Here is a 13,164-nt window from a genome sequence, read left to right as displayed (position 1 = left end):
AATAAAATCTCCACCTCTGACCTTTAACCACCAAAATTAATAGTATCAATCCTTGTAATAATTGCAACATTTCTTCCCATAAAATAATGAAAATACAGTAAGAAGTGTGCCGTACAATTTTTTTTTTTTGTGGAATTTTCATCCAAATACTCACGACTTTATTGTAAAGTTTAATGAGATTGAGCTAATTTGGCATCTTAAATATTTAATAATGGTTTAATGGTATCATTAAATTGATGCAATGGAATTAGTGACAGAAAAATATAATTAACATCTCCTAGTTCTGTGCATCATAAATTATTATTATATCAAATCTAAGACGCACCTGTCTTTGGAGATATTAAAATCGGAAAAATCTGAATCTTACATTTGAGTAAATTATACAGTGTTTATCATGCAGTATATTTTCTATTTAGGATGCTGCCTCACATGTTAATGAGTACTTTTATCTTGTTATTAATCATTGTTTGCATCATTGCTCGTTTATGGTTTCTTGGAAATGTGAAAATGAAGGATGAAGTTAAACCAACCTTCATTTTTCCCCATTTCACAAATATCAAATATGTGAAAAAAATATCAAATATTCTATGAAATATCAAAGAATGCAACAGTGTTTACAGCTTCTTCCCAGAAATTCCGTGATCTGCAGGTTACAAATTCTTTTTTAGGTCTAATTCTGTTGCGAGACAAATGTGCAATTGCAACTATTTATGCATTATCAGGGCCGTGGAGAAAAGGAGCTGAGGATTTTCTCTGGGCCTAGAGAAAACTTAGATCCATAGTGATTCATATCTCTCTTGTTTTTTTTATTATTACTAAAAATAACATAACGTGTCAAAGAGACCCACTATACTAATTAAAATTATATTGATCAAATTATACTGACTGGTGACAAAAAGATTAAATTTTTTGTATTTTATTCAAATACCAGCTGTCTAAAAGTCAGTTGTTATTTAATTTTTTCATTAATGTATAGTTTTTGACAAATATTTATGAAATTATTCATATTTTTATGATATAACTGATTTACCAGAAAAATTATCCTTCTTAAACAAGCCCTTGCAAATCAAACCGAATTTATATAGATTTTGTATTATATATTGACATTTTAGTCCTAGAAATACTTGGAATTACGTAATATGAAGATGGCAAACAAGAAAGAATGTACCAAGAGCACTCAAAGTTACGCTTCATATTGCTAATAAAACTATAGTATTCTTTGCTGCTCAATGAATAAAAAGTCATACAAACACACTAAATGCTTTCGGACATCTTATCCATGTTCAAATCCTTCACATAAAACACAACTATATAGAATTTTGTACTGAATTCTATAAACAAAAAACAACATTTGTTATAGAATCTAAATCAAGTAATCAAAATCTACATTAGTCTTAAATATCTGCTTCAGTTTTTCCTATAGCATGCATATGTTTTCTCACATTTTCACATTTGCTAAATAGTACAGGGATCTATTATAACCTATATAAAAAGGTTTTCTTATCAGATATCACCTTGTAATATAATTTAATTAAATAAATGTATGAGGACAAATTGAATAAAAAATGAAACAATGCAGAGAACAAGATTAATTTTATAATGATTTAAAATTTCATTATTTTTTTGCAAATAATTTTTGCTTATCAGGGACACATTTTTGCTTCATATTTATAACACTATTATAAAACTAGTCATGTACAGAACTTTAAAAACATTATATATAAATTTTCTCAGTCTATTCACTTGGAATACAGTACAATATTTCAAGTTAAAAAAAATCTTATTAACAATATTATCAGTAAGATAAAATGAAATTTTGATTACAATGCCTATAAAATAATGCTAATACATAAAAGTACCATACAAGGAAAAAATATTATTGTGTTTGGACAAATGCTTCACTTAAGAGTACAAAAATTAAGAAATATTCAAAAGATAAATATATATTTTATTTAAAAATGGCAGAAGGAATATTTACAATATATATAAAATACAAAAACGTCTTCACTTCTGCCCTTTCCAACACAAGGAAGAAGTATGAAACAATCTTCCTATGAAGACATTTTTGTATCTTCTGTATTTTATACATATTGTAAATATGCTGTCTGCCATTTTAAAATTAAGTATACAGTTTTTACAAGATTTTATGGTTTATCATCATTGAACATTTTTAACTATTTTGCATATTGTAGCAGTGTCTTAGCCTACAATAAAAGGTCGTCTCTGCGAAGGAAGACTGTTAGTTCCTTCCAATAAATACATTAGACAGTAAACAAAAAAAATGCTATTGTTATTTTGAAATGCACAATAATTTGCCTAACATTTAAAATTAGTTACGGTATGGATCATAAAAGGAAAGGAAATTGATGCGTCATGAAATCTTGATCTTCAGATCAAACATATCAATTTAGAAATACAGTAGAGCCCCTCTAGTCCGCCCTCGGCTAGTCCGTCACTCCAGTTAATCCAACTGTGGTCGGAGTCGAGAAACTTGTCCCGACTCGTCAGTGACTTACCGTCAGTGGCATTCTTCTGTGTTCGTTACAGTATATGTTTTACATTGTGTGTACGTATACAGTTTTGTGTGTGTTTTCCACATGTCAGGAGTGAAACGTAAACATGTTACTCTTTCATTAAATGAAAAATTAGCAGTGCTACAAAGACTGGACAAAGGGAAGATTGTTTATTTTACTTTTTTCTGATAATCCGACCTTTTTTGCGTTTTGACCATACCCCCAGTCCCAAAGGTAATGGATTACAGGGGTTCTACTGTAGTGTAATTATGTGTAGTCCTAATATGTAAATATCTAATTAAATATTCAAAATTGCATTAGATAAACTGAGTAATAGCATACCAAGTAACACCTAATGTTACACAATGATCATAAAATCAGAAATGTTAACTTAGCACCTTAATTAATCAATTATGAAACAAAAGTTTGACAAACTTCAGGATACAATTTAGATTTATTATTGAAAAAAGTATATTTTTGTATGTAAATTTTTTCTGAATGAAAACATTAGTTATTTTGTTGTAGCTAATAATGCTATGTTAGAAAAAAAATTCTAAATTTTATATATACACAGTCTGTTGTTAAAGATTATTCAGAGGAAAACTTACAATTCACATAGATTGAATTGTATTATTGTAGATAGATATGATATTAACAATTTCCACAGAATATGAAGTTTACTATTTGTATTTATATAAATTAAATGATTTTATTTTGTTGATATTAGAATAAAATAAATAAAATAGTGAGAAAGTTTAGAACTGTATGTTTAATATGATTATTATAATTCTGTTGTTAATTAAAAATAAAAATGATATGTTGAAAAAGATAGCGTATACCACTACGTTGGTGTTACATAAAAATTTATTTTGCAAGTACTTTCGACAGTATATATTTTTGTATTATTGTATAATTTTGTAGATTGTATATGTGTAATTTAAATTTTCCATGCGCATATGGGACAAGCAATTTGAAAAAACATTAGTTGATGTTCTTTTTCTTTGAATTCAAATGTTTTGTTCTCTATGAATGATTCTGCCTGAAGATGACAGTTATATACTGTCGAAAGTACTTGCAAAATAAATTATTTTTACGTAATGCCAACAGACAGTGGTACATGTTATCATTTTCTATTATTATTTGACGTGTATAGCTATTTAAAACTTTATTACTAAAATGATAATATATTATAATTCTATTACTGTATACAGTTATATCAACCTAATTCAAATTTACAAGGTAATATTAATTATTTTTGGATGGCATGATTTACAGCTTAAAGTATTTAGAATATTACTTATGATCCATCCAAATAGTTCCTGGTAAATTCACTAAGCAAGCCTTTTCCAGATTCTCTGTCTCAAAAGTTTTATCACCACATTACTATGTATCTTTCTTACACATTCAGCATCATAAAATTAATTTCCTGGAAATATGATTTGAAATACAGTATATAATAGCATACCAAGAAGGTTAACAACAACAAAAAATATAGCATTTAAATATAACAATCCATATAATAATAGAAAATTTATAATAGTATGAATTATAAATATTCTCTTAGGTATGTAATCAAGAAAGTATTAGAAAAAGGATGGAAAACTTATGGTATGCATATCCAAAGTGATATGGCAAAAGTAATTCTTGGCACATACCATATTTGAGCTGCAATTTTCAAATTGCAGACCAATAAATTCCCACTGTCATCCATCTGTCCTTTGTTAATCTCAAGAACAAAGTTAGATAGATGATAATAAAGACCAGATATGGAAAGTGTATATAGTTAATCAAGCCTCAGACCTCTTAAGAACTTCTGGCTGGACTGGAAGTAACCTGATTTTAATTCAAAAGTTAGATATTTGGTATTGATTTATATATATTGAAAGCTCATATTTGAACTAAAATATGATTAAAAATTTCAACTCGGCATTGTGATGACATCACGATAAGTAATTGCTTCAATTCAAACACAAATTATTTATAGTATTTATACAGACACTTAGCAAATCACAGAATTAAATTTTATTCAGTTGACTAAATAAAATTTAATTCCGTGATTTGCCAAGTGTCTGTAAAAATACGATAAATAATTTGTGTTTGAATTGAAATAAATTACTAGCACGGTTTCAAAAATACCAGAAAAAGTAATTGCTTGTTTAAATTTATTTTTAATTGTGTAATATTCACAATAATAACAAACATTAGACTAGTTATGGATAGTAACATTACAATAACTATTCTTTACACTCTGAAACTGTGTTTTTAAATTTTCTTTGGTGCTCAAACACAAAATTTATGCTACTATTTAAACACTTTGCGTTTTGTCATCTTTATTCAGTTGATACGAGTATTACTACACGTTTCAGGCTCACACTGCCCCTCATCAGTCAACATTAAATTTCCTACAGGCTTGAAGGCTTACGCATATATAAAAGAAATGCAGTTTCCTTGTACCTATTCAGCATATATGATATCCTGCTGTTGAGCCATATGCGTTATCCTTTATTGATGAAAATCACCGTTTCAATATTAAACTTGTTCTTTACACTCCGAAACTTTTTAAATTTTGTGTTTGAGTGCCAAACAAAAAGAAAATTACAATAACTATGTTTCATCTAGATGACATTATACATTTTCCAAAAGATTAATAAATATGGAAAGTGATGTTTGCAAAAATGTCAGTATTTTTAATTAGGTCCTTCTAGGTAATGTTACTAACTCAAAAATAAAGTTGAAGTTTCAACAGAATTATTAAAGATGCTATTTATTACTTCAGCTAATAAACATTGTATGCTCTTAATCCTTAAGACATTTAACCCTAAACAGTAAGTTTTTTTGCAAGTCACTAAGAACTATAAATAAATAAATAAAGTTTATCACAGAAATAGTTAACAGCTAATAAAGTTTGGGAAGTTCACTGTCAATTTCTTGAAGAAAAACAAGCAAAATAAAAAGTTTTAATATTCACTAATACCACTAAGCAAAAAATAAAAAAAATCTAAATAAGATTTAACATGAGTTTTATTGTACCAAAATAGAAATTTGGCATCAGTACACATTGACAATAGACTTAAGTGTGCAACCATTCACACAATTTCATGGTGACAGACAGTAACAATCCACAAGAGAAAAAAAAATCTCAGTAATTCCATAACCGTCAAAATAACAGACACAATGCTAGCGATAATCCATACAGAACCTTCATAAGAAATATTTTATTAGAACTTTAATGTTCATACAATTTTACATTTGGATCAGATCAATGTGCAAAAATCTCTGTTGACATATCAGTATAGGAAAAGTATAAATATGAATATCTAACTGTTTATTACTATTTTAATAATCCATAACATGCGTATATATATGTTATCTTAACTTTGCATGCGTACGAATTATGCCGATAATGATGATACGAATAAGATCAAAACAAATTTAATGATAAGGAAACAGTATACCAGTCGATCCCCCTATAACACTTTTGATTATTCCATTTTATATGAATTCCATGTTGTACGAGTCACTTAGATTTTAGAAATACATGTGTTGGCTGTGAACGGTTCACATATTTGTAAAATTAAGTGACTCGTACAACATGGAATTCATATAAAACAGAATAATCAACAGTGTTATAGGGGGGTCGACTTGTAAACATTGCAATTTAAGTTATCAAGATGATGGCACCAGTGTCCCTCGCCATATTGTATCAGAGCATTTTTCGATTTGGCATGGCTAATTGAAAACATTCCATTTCCATAATAACAATAATAAAACAAACATTGCACGCAATTTACTAATATCTATTTTTTTTGCATTTAATTCCTCTAAATATATTTCTTCAAGCTTTTCCCCTAAAAAGTTTTCTGCGGACGTACACCAGTCGAAAAAACGGAACTTGCAAATTAAAAAGAAAACAAAAATAAGAAAAATCGCGTGATTTAATGGATTATAAACTTTTACCAATTGTTTTTAAGCGTATAGTTCCAGTATTAAAATACCGGAGTTCTATATTCTCTAGTAAAACACATTAAACTTAAATGCGAGGCGCCAACAAATATGGCGGAGAGCTCCGATAATGTCTTTTCGTACGCCTTTTAAAGGGGAAAAAAACAATTTCCTTTCACGTTATGTACTTTATACAGTTTTTAAATATGTACAAAAAGGCAGTTTTCTTCTTATTTAATTATATAAATTAACCGAATCGCTTCGTTATACAGTAGTGAGATAATATACATTAAATCTTATAACACTACGTCGTATTAACAATGAAAAGGACTCACCTAAAGCATGAGATCAAACGTAGTAAAGATAATAAAACTCATTAAAATTAGTGAACAATCACGCGAAAACACATTACTCTTATTTACAAAATGCATACGAGATCAGCTTTAAATCATAGTCAACCCCTGTGTCGTCGCGAACCGGACGTGACGTCACAGAGAAGTTGGCTGTGTGCCGAAAAAGGCGTTGCTAAAGCTTATTTGAAATACGTCACTACTTACGTAGTTTCTTAATTAATTAAACTCGAGAAAAGAGACCGAATTCGAATTTTTAGTTCCTCTTTTTATAAAAAAATAAAAAATAATTAAAAAAATATAAATAATTTATGAAATTAATCGAATTTTACAATATAAATCTTTTTATTTCTCGCCATGTAAATGCATTCCTCGAGGGAATTTTAAATGGATTAGAGATATTTGATCTCATATAAACCAGTTCTCTATTATTATTATTATTATTAATTTTTTTAAATACAAAACAAGTTACAGGATTGTAAAAAAATATTATATTATGTATTTTTATAGTATTTCGAAATAAATTACTCGTGTAAACATATTGGTTTCTGTCGAACCGTCGTAAAACGAACCGTGGAATATCCGTACGTTCTGTACGATAAATTGAGGAAGGAGGCAATTATTATACAGTTCGATTTTAGTAGCGAGTAAGCGATATCGCAAAGGAAAACCACGAACGAGCGAGAAGCGAGAAATCTCGTTGGCGAGAGCGAATTTCTGGCTCGCCTCAAACGATGACTACTGAGGCAGAGTAGTAGAAAATGGCTTCTTTTGGTGAACAAGATGGAAAATTAATTAATACACCAGGAAATATGAGACACACATCTTCACTGATCACGCGAATCAAAACATTTTAATGTCAAAATGAAACCGAGTAGCTTCAACGCCAACGTGTGACGTCATCATCTCAAGGCCAATTTCTCGCGAGAAAAAAAAAAAAAAAGAGCGTGAAACGTCATCACCTCTTCTCGCTCGCTCGCACGCGTAGTCGCACCGTAGATTCCTGGAAATACCATTTAAATTAAATAATAGCATAGTATCATAACGTTCTGTCTAAAGCAGTTTAAAACCCTCAAAGTCAGGGAAAAACGTTAAGAAACATTTAAAATACCCACATGTGCGGTCGTAGAACGTGCATGTTAAATGTTCATCGTAACGATCAAAATAAAACATTGTAAGGATCTATATAAATCGGAAACTCGGTTGCTGTGAAGCGACAATCGTGGCGAACTTTGAACTCGAATATGGTCACGGCATCTTCACGACATTGGCCTTGCCGAGTTCTACGTATTTGCAAAAAAAATCATGTTTAGTTATGGTGCATTTGTTTTAAACTTCGATGGCAGGCAAAATACTAACTGACATACTCAATACTCCATTCAATAAATTGAAAGGTCTACTGTATTTGTACATATACATATATAAATACAAATGCAAGCTGGCAAAGATGTCGGATATTTATGGCATTTCATACAGTGATAATAGAAAATACAGTCGACCCTCTATAGCACTGTTCATAATTCCGTTTTATATGAATTCCGTGTTGTACGAGTCACTTAGATTTTACAAATACGTGAGCCGTTCACAGCCCGGCACACGTATTTGTAAAATCTAAATGACTCGTACAACACAAAATTCATATAAAACGGAATTATCAACAGTGTTATGGGGGGTCGACTGTATTGTACAATAAAACCTGTTGAAAACAGAAAAATATTCAGTACCGAGCAATGTTGGTTTATTTACTATAAACTTGATAAATCCAGCGAAAAATTTGAAATTTATTGTACGATTTCTCAATTTAAAAAAAAAAAAAAAATGGTTTATAATTTCACTAAAAGAAGAAAACAATGATTTGTAACCTTTCGAAAGAATTTTTATCATAATTTTATAATTTGATTAACTTAAATGTCAGGTAAATTACTTTACAAAACACATAATGACTAAGATAAATTTCAGTCGCAATCGCAAATTTCGTGCTAAAACTATAAATCAAACTTGCAGTAAAATAATATGAAAACATGTTTTTTTCCCCTTTCTTATTATTTATTACTAGAATATGAAGACTGCAATGCGTAACAAGATAGCCGTTGAAGCATTAGTAATGCAATTGATAAACACGTAATATTAAATTTTGTCATCGATTTATTTATTGTAGGTTCTGTTTCGAGAAATCTAGCGTGTAGTAAACCTTCGAATTGCTGTAGATTCACAGAAAAGATAGAGAAAATATTTAAATATACGAACTCAAACTGCTGTTTAAATACCGTAAAAACACGTCTCATCGTGTCGTTACTGTATTAAATACAGAAATATTACGTATTCTAATTCTTTACACCGATAACAATTGGGTTACAATTTGAAAAAAAAAAATGCTTTATTTAATAAAGCATAAATAAAACATTTTTGACATACCTTAAGCGACTATAATATTTAAATATTTAACGTTTAGATACATATAATGTTATTATTTTTATACAGTCTTACCTAACTATGAAATGTAACCTTTCGTAATAAAGAAATTGTATTAAATAAACAACTAATTAATACTGAACGTAATCAAACACGCTGTATAACACAACTTGTAAACATATTACTGTAAACATAGCGCTCTTACTGTTAATATATGACTGGCACGAATTTTGAATGATTCAATATGGCGTATGCTAATGCTAATCTCTTCCTTATTTTCCATAAACAGCCTTTTTTAACTATATTCTTTTATAAATATCCTCGAACTGTATACAATTGAAAATCCACGCATAATCTTCAGTAAAGATAAATCAAGTAAAATGTTATTATCCCATACAAATTTACTGAATGGCATTCAGTAAATACAATGTGGCATTGTGTTTACATAAACTGCATTGTATCCGACGAGTGTTATTGATAGTTGTGATCCCTACCACCCACTATATTATTTTCTATCATTAGGTTTAGATAAAATTAATTTTTTTAGCATTAATTAATCCCAGATCCTTACCAAATGCCCGAACATCTAAGTGGCACACAGCTCACAAAATACAAGACCAGTTCAATTTCTATTGAAGACCAACGTAAATTGGATGTTTAGTTATCGATTAACCTCACTCGTATGATTATACAGCATATTTTTTTACTTTTATCTTCATGTGACAACATGGTCTATGGAATATGACGTCAGTTTACTTTCATATCAAATAGTGTAAATTATACCTCGACTTTCACTTTTGTTTGTTTAACAGAAAAAACTTTGTGTTTTTTCTATTATATTAAATGTGGAAAATAATTGATTTTCATTAGAATAAAGTTTGGCTTGGTTTGATTTATTTGGTTACAGCAATGGTACACTGCAGAATGGATGACGTTTATGGGAAACTGTCCCTTATTTGGTGTTACTAACATAGAAAAACACCGGTTGGCTAGGAGCGAAGTTAGTGCCCACAGTGCAGAAAAATCGATTATAAACTAATTTTATATGAACACAAGTAAATCGGTATTTTTTTGTGTACTTTTATTTGTTTTCTGGGAAGTGTCTAGCTGTGCCGTGAGTGAAAACAAATTGCAGAGTATTGTTTTAAAATAGTAAAAGCTATTGTTTTGGTATGAGTGAAGTGCTGAAGTTCCGCAAACATTCCATGGTTACGTGTATATTTGAGGGTTGCAGTTAAAATGGTCGGGTGCCACTTGACCTGACATTTTCAGAAAATGATCAGACCGGGTTAAGTATCTGGAAAAACAAGCCTTTATGGGCATTTTCTCTCGAATAACAATGAAACGAGTAATACGATTAAAAAACCAATCACAATCAAATTTAATTGTAATGCTACCTATCGATCATCGATCTTTGATCCGTTGTTATCAGATAGATTGCAAGTTAGAAAGAGCGATATTACTTTACTCCGAAGGTCAATTTTTAAGTAGCAAAATATTTGATCACTTCCTTAAAATCGATAAGCTAAAAAAAGACAGTTAGTCACGCGACAAAACAAAAAAATAAGATGACGAATAAATTACCTAATTTAAAAAGAAATTAAATGTATTTCGTGAACGGGGAATCAGAACGTAAATTCCATTTAACTTCGATACGTCAAATAATTTATGAATATTAGTGGCAAACATGGAATCTCTTCTTATAACTGCATATCGTATGTTGTAAAGTTGTACGTAATTAAAATTGCACATATGAAACCATACTTGGTGTCATTAGAAAAAAATGTAAAGTTGGGGTTTCGCAGGACCCTTCAGAAGTCGGGGCTCAGGGTGCGAGCCCGGTGTTCCCGCCGTTAAATCCGCCTCTTGAAGTAGCAACAATTGCAAGTGAATCGCGTTAATTTTAAAAGATATTTACACAAAGCATGTAACTACTTTGCTTCGAGTGTATCCAAAGCGAGCGAGATGGACGTATGATGCGTCGGAGCGAGTCACCAACACAAAACAATATACGGACAAGTCCGACCCGCAATGGGGTCGGCAGTGTGGATGAATTTTCATTATTGAATCTCTGCTCTGAGAGCTTTATTCTCATACTCATTGTGAATTTGTTCGGGCTTACAATGTCATAACCAAGGACAGAAAATGGGTCGAATGTACGGTCATTGCAAATAAAAGAACGAAAAATTTCAGTTTTAAATGAGAACATTAATGGCGCGACATTGCGGAAACTAGCGACGAGGAGGGAAGAAAAAGAAGAAAAGCTCACCGCAGGGAACGTCCTTTCGAACAGTTGCTTCGGGCAAAAGAACGTTCCCGACCGAATCGCCACCATAGGAAAAAGATAAATTGATAAGATAAATTGTCACCAATGGCTGATCATCCACCATCTCTTTTGAATCGGTCCGAAACATTTGCGATTCCCGTCCTGGAGGTCGACGCCCGAATTATATTCCGAGTCGAGGAAGCGGATACTCGAAACCCGAAAGTAAATGGCGTCACGAAAATAACCACTTATACCACTTCTCTATTTGGCAATGATAGAAATCGGAACGACTTATCAGAATTCCAGATGAAGAAATTATCGGAATTCCCGATAAGAAAAGATAAATATTGTATTAAATCATTCGGTGTTTTCAAAACACGATAATTTTATCTGTAAATTATCCGCGTATTTAAGATTATTTTTTATTTAAAACAATGAGTTAGACGATAATCATCACAGATAAACTGAGAATTAGTCACTTCCTCAAAATAAAACTAAAAAAATAAACTACGGTTTCGAGAGTTGGCAACACTGATAGAGCTGAAAACAAAATAATAGACATATTAACGATCGGAACGCCTCCCTAAAACAGAATTATAAATATTATTTATAATTTTTTTTAAAATGTTCTGGGTCGAAAAAACCTCTGATAAAACTTACTAGAAACAAGGACAATGGGCTAACTTTATTAACTAATAAAGTTGACCGTTGTTTTTGTTTATAGTCATTGTAACCCGTAAGCATTTCCTCTTAGCTTTGCAGCCTTCAACCCTATTTTGCCACTGAATTCGACCAACCAGCACACGCGCACTCATATTGATGGCAGATGGACTACAAGTCAGAATTATAACATCTGAAATAACATTTAGAAGAAAAATTCACAGAAAAAGCTTTTAATTAAACTCACATAAAACGACAGTTTGTGGAAATAGAACGAAAGAAATGGAATTTAACTTCCTATGAGTGACCAACCATATTTCTCGATTTCCCCAAATATTAGACAAGAAAAGTTCGAAAAGAAAGAAATTCCCCACCAAAAAAAAATTATGTCATCTACTTTCTCGAGGGCCACGTTGTTCCATGCCTTATAGATATAAAATGTAAAAACTCCACATTCTCATTGATGAGAGAAACTCCTTCGTACAGATAATTTCCTCCCTTCTGATTTGTATGCCATTAATTAATATAGTTTCCAACAATATCGATGACTAATTTATAGAGTTTGCGTGTTTCATAGTAAGCCAGTGGAGTGATAAACATTTTCTAATGTTTTTAATGCAGCGCCAAAATAATTTTAGTTGTGTAGAATGTACACTCGGCCTATAATCTACCCGCAGCTCTCCTACTGAGCAAAAGTGATTCTAGACAGAAAATTTTCTGTATAATCTTAATTTCATCAGTACAAGGTCTGTTCAAAAAGTATCGGACCTTTGGTCGGCAAAAATAAATTTATTGACTTTGAGGAACAAAACCCTAATCCCCTTCAAAGTAGTCTCCTTGGTAATGTATACACTTCTCCCAGCGTTTCTGCCATTGCTGGAAACACTGCTGGAACGCATCTTTTGGAATGGTTATCAGCCGGTCCGTCGCATTTCGCACGATGTCTTCTCTCGACTAAATTTGGGTTCCTTTTAGCGGCATTTTCAGCTTGAGAAATAGCCAAAGGTCACACGGAGCCATG

General features: G+C 30.9%; 1 protein-coding gene across 3 annotated transcripts in view; it reads right to left on the bottom strand.

Moving 5' to 3' along the window:
- LOC111618823 (Niemann-Pick C1 protein-like) overlaps positions 1–11,576 on the bottom strand; it is a 74,477-nt gene extending 62,901 nt beyond the window's left edge. The window contains exon 1 of one of the 3 annotated variants that reach the window (XM_023360407.1): positions 11,487–11,576. The gene's annotated coding sequence lies outside the window, so the exon portion shown is untranslated. Of the gene's footprint in view, positions 1–6,790; positions 6,942–9,788; positions 9,878–11,486 lie in introns of those variants that run through there. The other 2 variants (XM_023360408.1, XM_023360406.1) reach the window with 2 other exon arrangements.
- Positions 11,577–13,164: the final 1,588 nt, after the last annotated feature.

The sequence above is a fragment of the Centruroides sculpturatus genome, unplaced genomic scaffold, assembly GCF_000671375.1.
Source record: "Centruroides sculpturatus isolate CEXI.00-Female unplaced genomic scaffold, Cexi_2.0 scaffold13, whole genome shotgun sequence".
Taxonomy (NCBI): Eukaryota; Metazoa; Arthropoda; class Arachnida; order Scorpiones; family Buthidae; genus Centruroides; species Centruroides sculpturatus.
This window is presented reverse-complemented; position numbering and strand designations above follow the sequence as displayed.